We start from the raw sequence: 18,649 nt of genomic DNA, 5'->3' as shown, positions 1-18,649 counted from the left end.
CATGTATCATGCCTTCACTTTCCCCACAAATTTGCACACATATCAGGCACTTAGGTACACAATTACCCAATTAGTGGGTGTCATTTCCTAGTTGCGGGGGGTGGGGGGGAAACGTGATAATTGAGCCCTCAAATGGCTAAGCATTCACAATTTGCTTCCTTTTAGGAAAGGTGGCACTTCTGAGTTTCCTGGTAGAGTTAAAAGCATCTGACGGCGAAGGATTCCTTTCCTAACTGGATGATGCTGTCATTTTAGTACAGGCTGAGGATGGCAGTTAAGAAATTTAAGGAGCTATTAGATCTGGAGTTTCCACGTGGAGATTGCGGATATCTTACTAGACATCATATTAGAATTCCTGGTCCTGAGATGCACCACTGGACCATCAAGGAATTTTGTCTGCAGATGCTGATGTCTTTGCCTACTTTGGGAATCATCTTTTCCTGGGTGGGGGTAATCACATCTTCTCTCTGGCTTGTGTGTCTCCATTAATTGGGATACTCTGGCCTCAGAGGCTTTTTATCCAGCATGCCCGTGTGTATCACTCCACTGCTTCTGGCATTCAGATAGACTTAGGGAGCTCTCTAGTTTTGTCCAGCATAAAAAGAGCTCCTTGGTGGGACCAGGATGTAATACTGAACTTAGAATTTTGAATCTGACCCAGATCCCAGTTTGATGGGAAGTCACTGGAGATTCCTGTGGAGTTGCTTGCTAAAAGAACCAACCTTTCTTTCTTCTGTTACTGAACCAGACTTGAGTCTGCTCAACCATGCACAGTAAAGCCAATCTACTGACACAAGGTTGTGGTGAAGGAAAGTGCAGCATTATTGCAAGGCACCAAACAAGGAGTCTGGGATAGCTAGTGCTCAAAAAGCCCAAACTTCCCTATGGGTTTCAGGGAGGCATTTTTAAAGGCCAGGTGAGGAAGGGGCACCCAGGGTATGTGATCACCTCATGCACAATTCTCTGATTGGTAGATGGTGAGGGAACAGGGCCGTGTCACAGGGGTTAATGTTATCAGTCCTCAGGCTCCAGGAGGCCTGGGGGCTATATGGTCGTGGTCATCAAGTAGTTAACATCTTCCATTTGGTGGGGGTTTTAGCGTCTGTAAAACAACTCAGAAAATGTGCATCAGATACTGTTATCTAGGGACTTCAGAGAAGAGCTACAGCAGAGGTTATGGGGGAGGGTACCTCCCGTAGGGTCCTGCTCGGTTACTCCGTTATCCTCCCTCCATCCCTCCCTCCCTCTTTTCTTTTTCTTTCACGTCTTTTTTTTTTTAACATCTTTATTGGAGTATAATTGCTTTACAGTGTTGTGTTAGTTTCTGCTGTATAACAGTGAATCAGCTATATGCATACATATCCCTATATCCCCTTCCTCTTGCATCTCCCTCCCACCCTCCCTATCCCACCCCTCTAGGTGGTCACAAAGCACCGAGCTGATCTCCCTGTGCTATGCAGCTGCTTCCCACTAGCCATCTATTTTACATTTGGTAGTGTATATATGTCATTGCTACTCTCTCACTTCCTCCCAGGTTCCCCTCCCCCCACCCGTGTCCTCAAGTCCATCCTCCACGTCTGTGTCTTTTCCTATCTTCCTTCCTTCCTGTTTATTAAAAGAAACCCAATAAAATTGAGCAGAAGACTTAACAGATACTACACAAAGGAAGATACACAAATGGCCAATAAGCATAGGAAAAAATTGTAAACATTTTTAATCATCAGGTAAATGCAAGCCAAAATCACAGTGAGATACCACTGTACCCTCCAGAATGATGAACAACCCCAAATGTTGGGGAAAATGTGAGGCATCTGGAATTCTCTTATATAGCTGGTGTGAGTAATAAGCTACATCCACTTTAAAAATGATTTGGCAGTTTCTTAAAAAGTTAAACATATACCTAGCCTGTGACTTCTGAATTCCATTTCTAGATTTTAGCTGAGAGCAATGAAAACATATGTTGACAAAAAGGCATGTACAAAAATGTTCATAGAATCTTTACTAATCATGGGCCCAAACTGGGAACAACCCAAATGTCTATCAACAGGTGAATAGGTAAACAAAATAAGGTATATCCAGGGAGTTCCCTGGTGGTCCAGTGGTTAAGATGCCGCACTTTCACTGCCAAGGTCCCGGGTTCAATCCTTGGTCAGGGAACTAGGATCCCACAAGCCATGTGGTGCAGCCAAAAACAAACAAAAAAAAATGTACATCCGTCCAATGGGATACTACTCAGCAACAAAAAGAGCTGAATGACCAATCCATGCAACAGCACAAAATTACAGAATGATTCTATTTCTATGAAGTTCTAAAACTGGGACAACTAGCCAAATATGAAAAACCAGAACAGCAGTTGCTTCTAGGAGAGGGGATGGGATTGAAAGTGAGGGATACAAGGGAGTTTTATGGAGTGATAATAACATATAATATTTATAATACTCTATGTCTTGCTACAGGTGTGGGTTACATGGGTGTATGCATTTGTTAAAACTGATTAAAATGTAAAGATCCTTGCATTTCATTGTATGAAAATTATACCTTCATAAAAACAAAACACACAAAAGGGAGTTTTATTGAGCCTATGAAAATGATACATATGAGTTATTTAAAACTTGAACGCTATGGAGAGGTGAGATTTAAAAATATATCTACACATACTCATACACAGGGAGGAGTCTTAACTAAGACAGATTGGGTTTAAATTTCTGTTCTACTCCTTGTAAGCTGTATGTCCTTGGGTATTGTATTTAACTTCTCAGAACTCAGTTTCTTGGTATCTAAAATGAGGATAGTAATTGTAATAGATAAGTAATAGTAATAAGGTATTACAGGGTTTGGGGGAGGGATTAAATGAGAAAACGTGAAGTGCTTGGAATAGAGTAAGCATTCAGTAATTTTTAGTATGGCTTATCCATTTATTAGTATTTACTGAGTGCTAAATATATGTCAGGCACTGGTGATAAAATGGTGAGCAAAACCTAGACACAGTTCTGTCTTCATTTAGAGTCTAGTTGGGGAGATGGAAATTAGTCAAATAATCACACAAATAAAAATAAAATCATTTTTGTGATAAGTGCAAAGAAAAACTAGTGCTATGGAAGCGTATAATGATGGGCTCTGACTTTATCTGGGTGGTCAGGGAAGGGTTCCCTGAAGAAGTGATGTCAAACTGAGATCTAGAGGATAATCAATCAGGATAATAACATAGGTGAAGGGTCATGCAGTTCAGCTGGGATTTTGGAGGCACTAATGAAGATGGCCGAAGATGAGGTGAAGGAGGCATAGTTAGCTCTGTGCAGGGTTTGTTAGAAATGATGAAGTAGCATCCTGAGAACAGGAAGGAAAAGAAGATGGTGATTTGAGAAGTGTGAAAGGATGAGGTTTGCCCTGAATTACCACGGCTAAACCAGGATCATGATCGTGCCTTCCAGGTTTCACCTCCTTTCTACCAAAGTGCTTTGATTTGTGTACTAATCAGGTAACATTAGCAGCTGTAACATGGAGTCCCTGAAATCTCAGTGGTTTCACTCACTTATTTCTTGCTTATTTTTCATAAACTTTGTATTAATAAATGGACAGCATTCCATGAAGTCACTCAGGGCCGCAGGCTCCTTCTATCTCATAGCTCTGCCCTCTTCTTGGGCCTCAGAAGCCTTTCTTCTGTTGGCTGATGGCGAAAAAAGAGGGTGGAGAAGGCACAGCTGCTTCTTACCCACTTTGTACATCACTTCTACTCACATTCAATTGGTGAGAACAAGTAACGTGACCCCACCTAACTGCAAGGGATGCTGGGACAAGTAGTCTTTGGATGGGCAGATAGTTCCCAGCAATAATTCTGCACTTGGCAAGGGACGATCCAACCTTTGGTCAGCTAGCCTTTTATGTCACAGTTCACATCTTTCAGTGAACGTCCCCCTCTCTGCCCCATCTCCCATCGAATTGGAGCTCCCTTCATTGTGCTTTATCTAGAGCCTTGCATGACCAGAATTTTTGCCAGCTGAAACAGAAGTGCTGAATTCTCCAGCCAGACAAGCTCGCTGTGGGATCTCTGAGGTTCATAAATCACAATGCAGAGGCAGTTCATCATCTGAAAAATCAGGAGGAAGGGCTGGCAGAGCCCAGCTCATAAAACAGATGTTCTTTTGGTGGAGAAGAGCAAAGGAAGCAAGACTACAGAAATTGAAAACCCAGGGAACTAGCCACCCTACCTTAAAAAATCACATCATCCATAAGTAATTCACTTTCTCCCTCTTACTAGACCCTGCCCTCTAGGGAAAAAAAGTCATTTTCCCCTGTTTAATTATGTCCCATTTTAAGCTGGGACAATAGCTATTTTTCCTGTGTTTCCAAACTCAGGAAGTACATACATTAATTGTTTCTAGTGCATGACAAGTACAACGATACCTAGCTAACGACTGCAGGTCTGATATGTCTCAGGATATATGCTGCTCTGCCATCCTTATCATTAAATCCCACTCAGGATAAATAAGCCTCATTTCAGCTGTAGCCATTTGTTCTTGTTAGGGAGCTGCCAGGATGGCATGAAATATTAAATGACAAGGGTTAGTTCTGTTCTCAGCGAAGAGCTCCCGTCTAAATTTCCCATAAGATTGTACAATGGGTCATTGTGTCAGGCTTGAAATCATAGCCTGCGCTAGCCTTCCCCAGGAAGGTTCTGTACCCAGGCTGTACTGACACTTCTGGCTTTTGCGATGGAAAAACAAAGCTGATTCCTTTTGCCCCTGGGAGGAATGGGGGGCTTGGTCATTCCCAGGGTGTGCAGCAGTGGCTTTGACAATCTGGCTCTAGTGACTGGTGCTTGGTTATTTTCTGCTGGTTCCCTTGTGACGAATGGGGATTTCTGGGGTCTCTATCCTTTGGATATTGGTCTCTCATGCTTACTTCTCCTGATTTCTCATCCAGAGATTGTTTGTGTAAAGTGGGAAAGTTGTTGCTTTAAATTACATTGATGCTTTATGAATATGTTAAATGATCATACTTGAGCTATATTCACTTATTATTGTGCATTATGCTATGCATTAATAATGAATGGGAGCACTTTACTTAAAGATCTGTCTATAAATCAGTTGAACATGGGGGAAAAAGAGTCACTGTTTATTTATGAGGTCTGGGAAAGAAATTACAGAGAGCAAACCTTACACATCCTCCTATTCTAAAATCATTATGAAACGATTATATGTTTGCAATTAAGTTTATGCTCCTGTGGCCTTTATGTTCCTGATCTATTATTAATCTTAAGAATTAAACCTCTGAAATCTGCTTTAGATATAAGGGTAGAAAGCTTCAGGGCTAGGCAGTAAAGTTTGCTCGGACAGAACTTGGGTATGCATTCTCTTGCTGTGTAGACGGTACACAGGATGAGTCTTCAAAATGTGCAGTCCTCGTGGGAGTGTTTTACCACTGCCCAGGGTCCACTAACAATTTACTTCCCAGTAAATGCAAATTAATAGACATTCATTGGGTGTCTAGTCTTGGAACCAATGATGGGACCAAGGTACTGTAAGAGCACATAAAGTAAAAGGCATTCTGGGAAACTCTTCCCTACACTGGAAAAGTCCTTCTTCACAAGATTTCTGGAGTGAAATATTCACATAAAGTTATAGCGAACAGGAAACAAGCCACCATTTCATTGTTTGGCTAAGATTCTACTGAGAGCCATTATTGTAAAATTCATCGGTAAAGTGGGCTGAAGTTATGTGGCCTTACGTAAGAATCTATTGGGACCTCTATTAACTTCTAATCCCAAAAATCCTACTATAGCAATCATACAAGGATAAAAGAAAAGGGCTCAAGATGACCTGGCTGGCTGCTCTGTAGGATTTGGTTGCTTGGATTGACCAGGCGGAGGAAGAGTGACACTGTCTACTGGTAACCATGGCTCAATCACTGTCTTGGAGCCTGGATTATTATGAGGTTAGTAGTTCCTTCTCTTGAGGATGAGGAAGAAGGGATTGAATCAAGAGCTGTCTGAACCTTCTCTTCTTGTTATACCTCCTCTGCCCTGGGCTTTGGACTAAGATGATGGGCATACAGATAAGCAATACTAATCAGTCGCTATTTTTAAAATGCTCAGAGTCTTGCAGTAGAGGTGGACCTGTAAACAAATGTTACAACACTCTACATAATAATAATAATAAATGCCAACAGCTTACTGCTTATGCCTTGGAGACTATGCCAAGTACTTTATAAGCTTATACGAGTCATGGAGGTAGCACAGAAAAGGGAATGATTATCAGTGGCAGGACAGGATTTCTGGAGGAGGTGACATTTACCCTGCAGTGTAAGAAGGAATAGTAATTCTCCAAACGGAAAGAAGGTGAAGGATGTTCCGGGCAAGTGAAACAGTGTGTGTGTGGAATGACATAGACCTGAAATGCCTGTTGTATGGAGAGAGCTGTAAGCATCTAGGGGTCTCTAAAGCATATATTGAGAGGACAGAGCTGGTGTGAAATGAATTTGAAAACAGAGGCAGAGTAAAATTGTGGTTTTTATGCTAGGGTAAGAAACTTGGATTTTTATCCCCTAGATAGTGGTCAGTTAAGGGATATATAAGTAGAGAAAGGATTGATCTGAGTCTTTGTAAATGTCGTCCTGGCTGCAGTTGGGAAGATGGCTTGGAGGAAATGAGAAATGAAATGGGAGCCACACAAGAGTCAACAAGGCTCTGAATTAAGTAGATGTGATAACTTAGAGCGGAAAATGATTTGAAAAGTCTGTAAGAAGTAGAATGGATGCCATGGTGGCTAATCGGATGTGAGGGCTGAGGCGGAGGAAAGAGTCATGGACAACTTCATGGTTTATTTATTAGGTGGCAGCCTTAGTGCAAAGGGCTTGAGTCAAAAGTAGATTGTCCACCTGGTACCAGTTTCTACTAGCTAGAGTTCTTTGGTTGAAATCTAAACCAATTCTTTTTCTGAATTTCTTTAATTGTGGAAAAATACACATAACACAATTTATTATAACACTTGTACGTGTACAGTGGTATTAAGAACATTCATACTGTTGTGCAACCATCACCACCACCCATCTCCAGAACTCTTCTCATCTTGTAAAACTGAAACTCTATACCCGTTGAATAACTCCCCACCCTCCCCTTCCCCCAGCTCCTGGCAATCACAGTTCAAAAGGTATTTTGTCTCTATGACTTCGATTACTCTAAGGACCTCATATAAGTGGAATCCTACATTATTTGTCTTTTTGGAACTGGCTTTTTTTCACTTAGCATGATGTTCTCAAGGTTGTAGCATGTGTCAGAATTTCCTTCCTCTTTAAGGCTGACTAATATCCCGTTGCTTGCATAGACCGCATTTTGCTTAACCATTTGTTGGTAGATGCGCACTTGGCTTACTTCCACGTTTTAGCTATTGTGCGTAATGCTGCTATGAACATGGTGTACAAATATCTTTTTGAGATTCCGCTTTCAGTTCTTTAGAGTATATACTCAGAAGTAGAATTGCTGAATTATATGGTATTTCTTTTTTTAATTTTTGAGGAACCACCATACTGTTTTCCAAAGTACCATCAGCAGTGCACAACGGTTCTAATTTCTTTACATCCTCACCTACACTTGCTATTTTCTTTTTTTTTTTTTTTTTTTGGTAATAGTCATCCTAATGGATGTGAGGTAAGGCCAGTTTTTTAGATGCCTGCATTTTACCCTATGCTACTATGAGGCCATTCATTCAGGGTTCCTGGGAAGTTGTGTATGGGAGTTGTCTTTATTTCCATCCTCAAGTCTCCTAGGCCACCATGTAGGATCTCATTTTTTTTCTTAAAAAAGATTGGACTTTTACTCATTTATATTAGGGTGAACATTACTGATAACACTTTAATAGTACACATGCCAGTGAACACTGCATATTTACAGGGACCATGCAGGAATTTAGATTATTTGCTCAAATCCTGGTTCAGCTGTTTACTAGCTATGTAACTCTGAGCAAATCAGATCATCTTAACTTCCTCATATGCAAAATAGGAATTAAAAGTACCTTTTGCTGAGTTGTTTTGAGAATGGAAGGAACATCTGGCGTGTAGTAAAAGTTCAATTAGTGTTCATTTTTACTCTTCTGAAGTTAAATAACATTCTTAGCGGTGGGCTTTCAGAAAGGGAGGTGGGCAGAGATTGTTGTAGTTTTTGAGACCTGACCACTGACTCTGAAATTCTGTATTCTTCACTGCTCACTGATCTGCTTATATGATGGAGTCTTAGTCAGCTCAGGCTGCTATAATCAAGATACCATGGATTGGGTGGCTAAAACAATAAACATTTACTTCTCACACTTCTGGAGGCTGGAAGTCCAAGATCAAGGTGCCAGCAGATCCAGTGTCTGGTGAGGGCCTGCTTCCTGGTTCACAGACAACCTTCTCACTGTGTCCTTACAAACTGGAGAGATCTCTAGGCGCTTCATCCTCTTATCAGACCACGAATCCCATCATGGGGCCTCCACGCCCATGACCTCATTGAAACCTAATTACCTCTCAAAGGCCTCACCTCCAAATGCTGTCTGTCACATTGGGGATTAGGCCTCAACATATGAATTTTGAGACGTAAACATTTAGTCCACAGTAGATGGCTTTTTTTGCCCTGTGCTTTGTCTTCTGATCTTGTATGCAGTGAACACATTTGACATGTGTTTTTACTTCACCTTTTAGGAGGGAGCTTTCATACAGGATTGTTCTTAATCAGTTGCAAGATGGAGAGATGAGGTCGCAGCCAAAGAGGCCATGACAAGAGCAGAATCTCCCTACTCAGGTGGCCAGAAGCCCTTGGAAAAAGAGACAAATTAGCATTGTGTTAACCCGAGGTGCCCTGAGTGATTATCCCTGTGGAACACTTGCAAGGTGCATAATGAAATGAGTGTGCAGATATTGTCAAATTCCCCAGGAAGAGGAGAAGGAGAATCTTTGTAGCACAGAGGTTTGCATTTATTTCTATGTAAGGGAAGATGATATAGGTTCACTTTGTGATTTTTTTTTTTTTCTGGCATCATATAGGCTAGTGCTCAGAATACAAATCAGGAAATCTGAACAATTCCTATTCTTTATGTAATTCCAGGGGAAGATGTTACAGTGATCTGAAATAAATGCTCTGAAAATTGAATGATGAGCTCTAAAGATGTTATAAGCATTGTCTTCCTTTGGATGTCCAGTGGATTCTGAGAAGCTTAACTTTTGAAATTGGTGTGATAAATACGTGAGATGGTTCCCTTTAGCTGTGTTCTCCGACAATAACACTCACCCCAGGAATTATCATCGTCATCTTTTATTTTTAGTGGTTAAGGAAAGGTCATGGTTTGTTCCCAAATAGGTTTTCCATGGATTTCTATATACTAGAAATCCCTGTTGGTTCCTGCAGTAATCTGAGAGATTTCAATCTTTCCGAACTTATTTGGGCTTTGGAGTCAGGCAGACTGGGTTCATATCTCAGCTCTATGACTTATTGGCCATGTAACCTTTGTCAATAAACTTATCTGAGCTCAAGTTTTCCTACCTGTGAAATGGGGATGATATCTATCTCGTAAAGTTTACATAGGATACTGTAAATTGCTTGGTACAGTGACAGTACATGGCACATAGTCCATACTCAGTAAATGATAGCTATTATTAACTTGACTCTGACACCAGGTTCATTAAAAAGGAAAATAGACATATATGTTGGATGTAAAGGTTAAAGAAGACATAGCCAAAGAAGGATGCTGTGGTACCTACTTTCCACCCCTGCCTCATTCTTCACCCTTGGTCTCAGGTCAGCACTGCCACCTCAATTTTCACCCTTGGTCCCAGGTCAGGGTACTGCAATAGTCCAAGTATTCTTCCTTGAGATGAATGAGAACCCTATTGGACCATGGCTTTGTCTACTGCAGGGCTCCTATCTTTAGATGTCTTCCCCAAAAGGGAGAACCAAGGCATCAAGAACAATTTGGATTTTAATGGATTATCGGTAAAAGTAAGAGGAGCACTCCTATGGTCCCTTCCAAGACTATGGCTCAATCAAAAGCATCCCTCCAAGACTCCTCCCATCAGCATCCATACTTCTCACCTGCCTGTGTCCCCCAAGGTCATTATTGAAGAACTAAGGTTTATTTTGTACAAGCTTAATCACTCCTGAGGCCACTCATTATAAGCTCAATATCCAATACTTTATTAGCTTGGTTGTTTTTTCTTGTTTAGGGACAAAGTTCATTAGCATCTGGAACTAAAGCTATACAGACAGTGGCCAGTATAGCATTGTTACTTTTCCCTTTCCTTTATTGCCATAGGGCTTGTAATTAATAATAAAACTTGACTTTTGTTCTATCTCCATCTTCCGTGGTACAATAATTACAAACCGAACTTTAAGTAATTCTTCCTTTAGGAGCTGTTCACACGAAGCTAGAGGATTGTTTAGATGAAGCTTGACTTGTCCTCCTTTTAAAGACCCTATGACTTTCCCTCCAACTGTCATGGGTGAATTGCAGTCGTCTGGGGTGGGAGGTGGACTTTGAAAATGAATGAGAATAAAACTGCATTTGTTAATTTTAAATTTGATTTTAGGGACTTCCCTGGTGGTCCAGCGGTTAAGATTCTGTGCTTCCACTGCAGGGGGTGCGGGTTCGCTCCCTTGTCTGGGAACTAAGATCCCGCATGCTGCGTGGTGTGGCGCACACACACACACACACACAAATGGATTTTAACTCTTTATTAAACTATCATGACATAACTATTTAAATGGCACACAAAACCACGAAAATTCAGTCCAGCAGCTATTTATTGAGAACTACTGTGTGTAAGGCTCAGTGGAAGACACATTGAGGATAGAAAGACAAGACAGAATCTCTGACCTCAAGTGTATTAAAATGTCTTGGGAGGAGAGGTGTAATTAAGATAGAGGCCCAAGACTATGATTTAAAGCAAAGAAAACCATCCAAACACAGTTGGGCATCCTTTGAATCCAGTATGAGTAGAATTCTAAGAAAGCTTGTCAACTTGCGAAAGAGTTCTAATTGGAGGCATGTTGGCTTATGTATAGAGCTACAGACTTTTCCCCTGGTACTTTATTGAGGTATAATTTACATAGAATAAAATGCACAAATCTTAAATGTATAACTTGGTTAATTTATATGTATGTACATACCTGTACCAGCACCTTGTAGATATAATCTATATCTTCAGATCAAGATAGAGTTTATTTCCTTCACTCCAGAAACTTCCTCTGTGCTCTTTTCCTGTCAATTCCCCTCCCCAGCGGTAACTCCTATTCTGAATTCAATCACCACAGATTAGTTTGGACTATTCTTTTTTTTTTTTTTTTTTTCTTTTTAAAAAAAATTTATTTTATTGAAGTATAGTTGATTTACAATGTGTTAATTTCTACTGTACAGCAAAGTGATTCAGATATATATATGTGTATATATATGTGTATGTATATATATATATATTCTTTTTCATATTCTTTTCCATTATGGTTTATCATAGGATATTGAATATACCTCCCTGTGCTGTACAGCAGGACCTTGTTGTTTATCCATTCTACATGTAGTAGTTTGCATCTGCTAATCCCAAACTCCCAATCCTTCCCTCCCACACCCCCCCTCTCCCTTGGCAACCACAAGTCTGTTCTCTATGTTAATTCAGACTATTCTTGCACTTTATATAAACCAAATGCTACAGCACATCCTCTTTTGTGTAAGAATTTTTTTTTCATTCAGTATCACGTCTTTGAAATTCATCCATTGTGTTGCCTGTGTCAGTAGTTGATTCCTTTTTGTTACTGAGTAGGATTCCATTTGTCTATCCATTTACCTTTGGATGGACATTTAAATTGATTGCAGTTTTTGTCTACTATGAATTTTGGCTATTGGGAACATTTGTGTACAAGTCTTTGTGTGGATATGTGCACTCATGTCTCTTTAGTAGGGTGTTCAGTTGCTGGGTCCTACAGTGTACATTTGTGTAGCCTTAGCAAATAGTCAGACTGGTTTCCAAAGCGGATGTTCTATGTCACCACCAACAGTAGGTGTGAATCTTGGCTCGTCTTCCTCAGACTTTTCTAATGTTCTCTGAAGCCAGAGAGACCTTGGTTTAGATTCAGGATCAGTTTTGTAACCTTGAGACAATTACTAAATTTATACCACAGTTTTCCCATCTATAAAATGTGGATAATAACCACCTTTTGCAGTGTCTGTGAAGATGGTAGTGTTTGTGGAGGTCAGAGACTCTGTGTATTCAACTGCTATAGTAAACACTCCAATATGGTAACTGCTATTATGATTATTATTATCTTCATATTCTCATCTTATCCAGCTACTTTAAGGCAACGTTTTCCAAGATGTGCAATATGGTGGTACTTGACATTTATTTTACTCTAAGTATTACATAGACACAGCTTTACAAAATACTGAATCACACAGTGAAAATTTATTTCTATTCCAATTTTCTTTAATCCCAATTATATCAAATGAAGAGTCTCAGCATGGTGTTAGTCTGATTTAACACCTCTCCAGCACTTGCTAATCTTCCTTTTTAATAAGGTGAGAACAAGACACAGGCTCTTAGTGTTTAGAAGGCAACAGTAGCTAGAAATGATTCGAGGTTGTTTTGTCTTCACTGTTTTTTAATTTTTAGTGTTAGTAGAATGGATGGCAAGTAATACTAGTAGTATTTATGGTAGTGATTTAATCTGTTCATAAATTATTTACATCTAAAAAGCGAGTTGTCTGAAAGAAAAAAAATGTTAAGACAATAATACTATGGGAGGAATCTGGGCATGGCCGCAAGTGCTGTCATAAGTTGATCCCCTCCTGTGGGTCCCACACTCAGTTTCATACTAATCTCCCCAACACACACAGACACAGGCCTGTGGGTGTGCAAGGGCATGTATTCTCATCCTTGGAGTGCAGATCATACAAGGAACACAGCATGTCTGGGTCATTGGAGGTGACGTTTTTGGTGGGCCAGCCAAGCAAGACCAGAGTGGGCACAGCTTCAATCTGTGGGAAAAAGGTCAGAGGAATGCTTGAATAAATTTCCATGTCATAGATCATTCAGCCAGAGATATTAGAGACAGTGCTGATAAGATTTTAGAGACAAGTAGCGTTGGGCTCAAATTGTGATTTTTGCAAATTACTGGCTGTGTGACATTGGGAAAATAACCTCTCATGGCCTCAGTTTCCTTATTTGTGAAATCGGGGTTCTAATGCCTCCCTGTCTGAGTTGTTGTGGGGATTAAAGGAGTCAACATGTGTGAATAGGTTTAGTGAATGCTTTCTATTGTTTTGATGATCCTGGACAGAAGTTCAAGATAGTATAGCATCTTCATTTGCACTATGTCCACTGGGAATCAAGCATGACAAGCTTTTCTTGGCTGATGAGGCTTTGCTGCCTTGAAAGTTTCTTGTACGCCCCATGCTTCCAATAGTCTCCCCCCAAGTTTACCATCAAAACTTGTGAGTACTGTGTCCCATCCCCTCAGGCCTCTGCTCTCCTGCTAGAGAGAGTTAGGTCTTAATCCTTGTGAGTGGAATAACATATCTGAATACAGAATCTGATCTCGGTGTTTCTGTTTGAGCTCTGCTACATACTTTGTACTTACACCTGTCACAGCTCCCATGGCATTGTGCAGAGAAGTCAGCTAGATGGTAAGCTTCTTGAAGATAGGGACCGTATATGCTGATCTCTGAATCTGGAGCACCTGGCACAATAAGGGTGCTCAATAAGGGTGGGATGAATTGGGAGATGGGGATTGACATATACACACTATTGATACTATGTATAAAAATAGATAACTAATGAGAACCTACTGTATAGCACAGGGAACTCTGCTCAATGCTCTGTGGTGACTAAATGGGAGGGAAATCCAAAAAGAGGGGATACATGTATACGTATAGCTGATTCACTTTGCTGTACAGTAGAAATTAACACAACATTGTAAAGCAACTATACTCCAATAAAAATTAAAAAAATATAAAGCCCATGAGAAAGAAAAAACAAACAAAAACAAAATGCTGGGCCACTGATGGATGCCCTGTGGCTTCACTTATTTTCTTAGTAGAATGTAAGGTCCTGGAAGGCAGGATCGTGTCTGCCTGTTCAGTGTTGAATCTCCAGTGCTTGGTAGACTCTCAAGAGCCACAGGTTGAATGAACGAATGAGACAAAAAGGGAGGATGATTTTTCTTTTCGGTGTTTGAGACCAGGAGGTGAGCAGATAACTGGACCCACACAAAGGGGGCGCCAGCTCCAGGCCAGACCTGTGAGCAGCTGGTCCTGTCTGCTCCCTTTGTTGGCAAACACTCTGCAAGAGACCGCCCTCCAGGGCACCTGCCTGGATTGATCGTCTTCTTTGTGATAAACAGGAAGGAAAATCATTATAGCACAAGCGCCTTGTCATTCCACATACCTCTGCCTGTGATAAATGTTCTCCATTTACGGAGTCATCGGTGGAAACCTAGAGGGAATGATTGCCATCCGGGCTTAACCTGGAGCAGGTTGATCATTAAACAACTCCCGTAATTTCCACTGCTCAGCGTTCATCTTTTCCTCACAGGGCTGGGGAAGAAGAGAGTTTCTGACGTCAAGACAGAGAAAGCTGCCACCTAATTGCTCTTTCTTTCACCTATACCTTGTTGGGAAGAGGCGGACAGGAGGAATCGCCATCAAATGGACAGGCCTATTTTCTGACTGAGTTGTTCTGATTTACGTTTTTAACAGAGTGGGTTTGCTGTGTTGAGAAAAGAGGACTGGGGAGCAGGGTGGAATCAGGGAGACCAGTTAGGAAGGTTACAGCAACGATTCCCACTGGGAAATGATGGTGGCTTGGCAAGGATGGAACAGTGGACGTGACTCAGGGCTGGTGTGTGTGGTTGAGCTAGTGCTGTGTACCCACCTAGGAGACCCATGGCCGTGGCTCTGATGGGAACGGCATCCCTAGAGTTTTGCTGTGCACGCCTGTATGGATGCAGTAGTGCTGTAAGAAGTAGGTGGATTCCACGAAGGCAGGGATTTTACTTTGCTCCATGCTCTATCCCTAGTGCTTGCACATGTCTGGCACAGAGTAGGTGCTCATAAAAATGTTTCACATGAATGATAGGTTGACTTCCATCTCCTGCGTTCTTGGAAACATCGCAGCTGCAAGTGACTCAGTGCAGGCTCAAGTGTGTTTTGGCTGATCTTGTAAACGTCTGCATTTTTTTTTTTTTTTGATGGCCACTTTGAGTGGCCTGGTGTGAAAGCCCCTTTGCACTTCAAAGCACTATCATTTTACGTCATCAGGTGCAAACCATCTTTTAACGGCATTATTTGCAGAGAATAGGGAGAACATAAACTTTATTATACTTTGTCATTCCCCCTTCCCCCAGCGTCATACCTGAGTCCCCTCTCACTCTCTGATCCGTTCTGGCTGCAATTAAAATTCAATCGCCTTTGGGACCACAACAGTCTCGTCTTTATTTACAGCACCTGCAAATCATGCCGCTCCTCCTAATTTTAACAGCTGCTTCAGTGGCAAAAATCTCCTTTCTGAAGGAGTGGGTGGAGAAGTGATAAAGAATAGTTATTGAACTCTATCCTCTGGGGATAGGATGGAGGAGACGAGGCCGGGAGAGGGAAAATTTTGGAGTTCAAGTGTGGGTGCTGCCTTTTATGAGCTGAATGACCCTGAACAGATCATGGAAATTTGCTGAACCCCAGTTACCTCATCAGTAAGCTGAGGGGAAGATCAGTGCCTATTCAACCAATCCAGTCGACTGTAGGAACCCAAGGAGATGACATCTGAGAAAGTTCTTATATTTTTAGTAGCAGAGAGAGGGAGTGAAGTGTGGGAGAATCTATAATAAGCCTATTATTTAAACTATCAGGCTCACTGCGTGTTTTGTTTGAAACCCTTCTCATCGTGTATCATGGTGCTGAAATGCCTTTTATCCTATATCTGTCTCTCTATGCCTTTATCTCCTTCCCCATTTCCGTCAAATTCATTCAGCAGTAATTTATTAAACACTTATGATATGCTAGGCACTGAGTCTCTAGCAGGGAACAAGACAGATGTGGCTTCTGCCCATAAGTAGCTTACAAGCTAATAATGCAAGAGAGGCCTGGAAAAAAAAAATCACATACCTGACGATGTGATTACCACTATGCTACATTCTAGGAAGGGGAAAATGTCTGGAGTTAGGAGAACATATAACAGGGAGACTAAACCAGCCTAAAGAGCCAGGGAGCCCTCTGTGCAGATGCGGTATCTACGTAGAGACGTGAAGGATGCCTGGGAGTTAGCCAAATGGAAGGAGGGAATAGTGTTCCAGGCAGGTGGAACAGCACGTGCTAAGATCTGGATGCTGGAATAAAGCAAGTGAAAGGAGAGGTAAGTCACGAGGGTGGAAAGGCAGGCAAGGGAGAGATCAGGTAAGCAAATCACTTTGCTAGAGCAGTGGGTGTGTAAACACGGGAGGTGGATGCTGTGATGATACAGTCCTGACAGTGATGACACAGAACCAAACCAAAAGAGAACACACAAGCAAAGAAAGCAACAGTGATAACTCTGGTTCTGTTTCCCCTGGATCACTTGCAACATTTTCTCTAAAAGGTGCCTCGTGAATCAAATCACCAACTTAGGACTTTGTGTATGTCCAAGCAGCTCCTTCTTAGAAAGAGTCAAGGTATTCCTTGCCCTTCTGATTCCAGAGGGAAGGTTGGGAGAATAGGAGAAAGTAAAGACAGTTTCCAATCAGTGCTGGGCTAAGCTCTCCATGTGGGTAAACAGAACTCCCAGACACAGACACTGGTGCTGTAGTTCACTCGTTGAATAAGATTCTTTGCGTGACAGTTCTCTTTGAAGTTCCTATCAATCACCCTGTGACATTGTTCTAATGAACACCTTCCCACCCCAGCTGGATGCAAGCAGACATACAAATTTGCCCCCAGGGGAATGGTGGCCTCCCCATGTTCCCATGAAAAGCTCATTACCAGCCCAGGCAATCACATTTACATTTCTAATTGAAGAAGAAAGCTACAGTAAGCACAAGAGTGAAAATTATTGGGCAATATCAAGGAAAACATCCCCAGTTCCCCTGGGAGTGTCAGTGTCAGCAACCACAACAGGCCACTGTGCCTGATGCTAATAAAAGAGAAGCTAAAATGAGCACTGAGGAAAATCAGCAGACTCCAGGGATTCTCAATGATTGCCTCTGACATGGAATTTTGAGATATTTCAATGCGACGGAACTTAATTGAAGTGGAGCAGGGTGGCAAATGGATTTCATTTCTTAAGTGTATTCTCCTACGGCCAACGAGGTATCTAAGCTGAACTGGTTCCACTGTTATTCAAACAGCTGATTTGGCCCAGGAAAAGCCCTCTGTTCGCTGTTAGTAGATCCTACACTTTCACCACCACTTGACCTGTAGCCCTATGGGAGGAGTCAAATTGTTCACCTATAGGTCATGGCAACAACAGGTCCTCCCCTGACCCATAACAGGCACAACAAAGGGGAAAAGCACCCCCACCTCCCAAAATGATATGACAATGAACTCTTGACTGTCATGTGTTTTGACGAATGCTCCTTGCTCTCAGTGAAGGACCTGATGCGAAATCCTCAACGATGGGGTGTTTGAAAAATATTTGTTGGTTGTCATCGAGGGAGGATGGCTGAACAGGACCAATCTTCCTGAATCAGGTTTTCATGTTTTGAGCAAGATAGGTTGTGATGACCTTTTCCGTAACTATTTAAATTACGTTGTACTTCAAAGGGCTGAGGGTTAGTTGGCATTAGCCTAGATAACACTACTGAGAGAGAGAAACACAAGCGTATTTCAATTTGAAATTTGGAAAATTTCAAACGTAAACGAAAGTATAATGAAAGCAAGTGACATCTGCAAGATGGCGGGATAGGAGCTTCCTACATCATTCTCCCCACAGAACATCGAATTTGACAATCACCCACAGACAAGGGTACCTTTGTAGGGATCTGGGAGTCCAGTGGAAAAGTTCCAGCACATTGTTGGAGCAAAAAAGCCCAAGAATAGACAAATTGAAAGGATAAGAACAGTTTCACTTTACTCATGTCATCCTCTGCTCCCTGGTGACACAGCTCAGTGCCAGGGAGACCCTTTTAGTCTGCGATTTCTCCAGTGGGGGAAAGTGAGAGTGTGTGAGTGAGGGTCTACCTTCCCCAGCCATGTGGGATGTTGCCCAAGAGGCTGGCTTCTATCCCACTGCATCCAGAATACTGAGGTGAGCTGTAGGACTGAGGGCTGGGGAGAGGCAGGGAGCATAGAAACCAGGGCTCAGAAAGTATCAAAGGGATGCAGATCCTACTAACTTCTTCCCTGGACTCCATCAGGAAGCCTGCCCACAAGCTGCTGGGGATGTCATCTGTGGACCCCAAACTGACCCATGGACCCACTCAACACTCCCTGTAACTCCTCTCCTTGTGGTTGGATCCCTGTGTGTTCCTATGGACCATGAGCATGAACCTTTGCAGACAGGAAGCATGTGCGTGCAGAAAGCCTGCCCGACTCTGCAGGACTGGGGAAAACCACGCGAACTTGAACATCTCAGGGCACTGCCCTTGGGAAACAAAGAGGAGGCTCTCAGCACTTACCTGGCTTTGCGGGATCAAGACAGGCAAATGATTTTACAAATTCTCTATGTGAATTCC

The sequence above is a fragment of the Balaenoptera ricei genome, chromosome 15, assembly GCF_028023285.1.
Source record: "Balaenoptera ricei isolate mBalRic1 chromosome 15, mBalRic1.hap2, whole genome shotgun sequence".
In the NCBI taxonomy this organism is placed as follows: Eukaryota; Metazoa; Chordata; class Mammalia; order Artiodactyla; family Balaenopteridae; genus Balaenoptera; species Balaenoptera ricei.
This window is presented reverse-complemented; position numbering follows the sequence as displayed.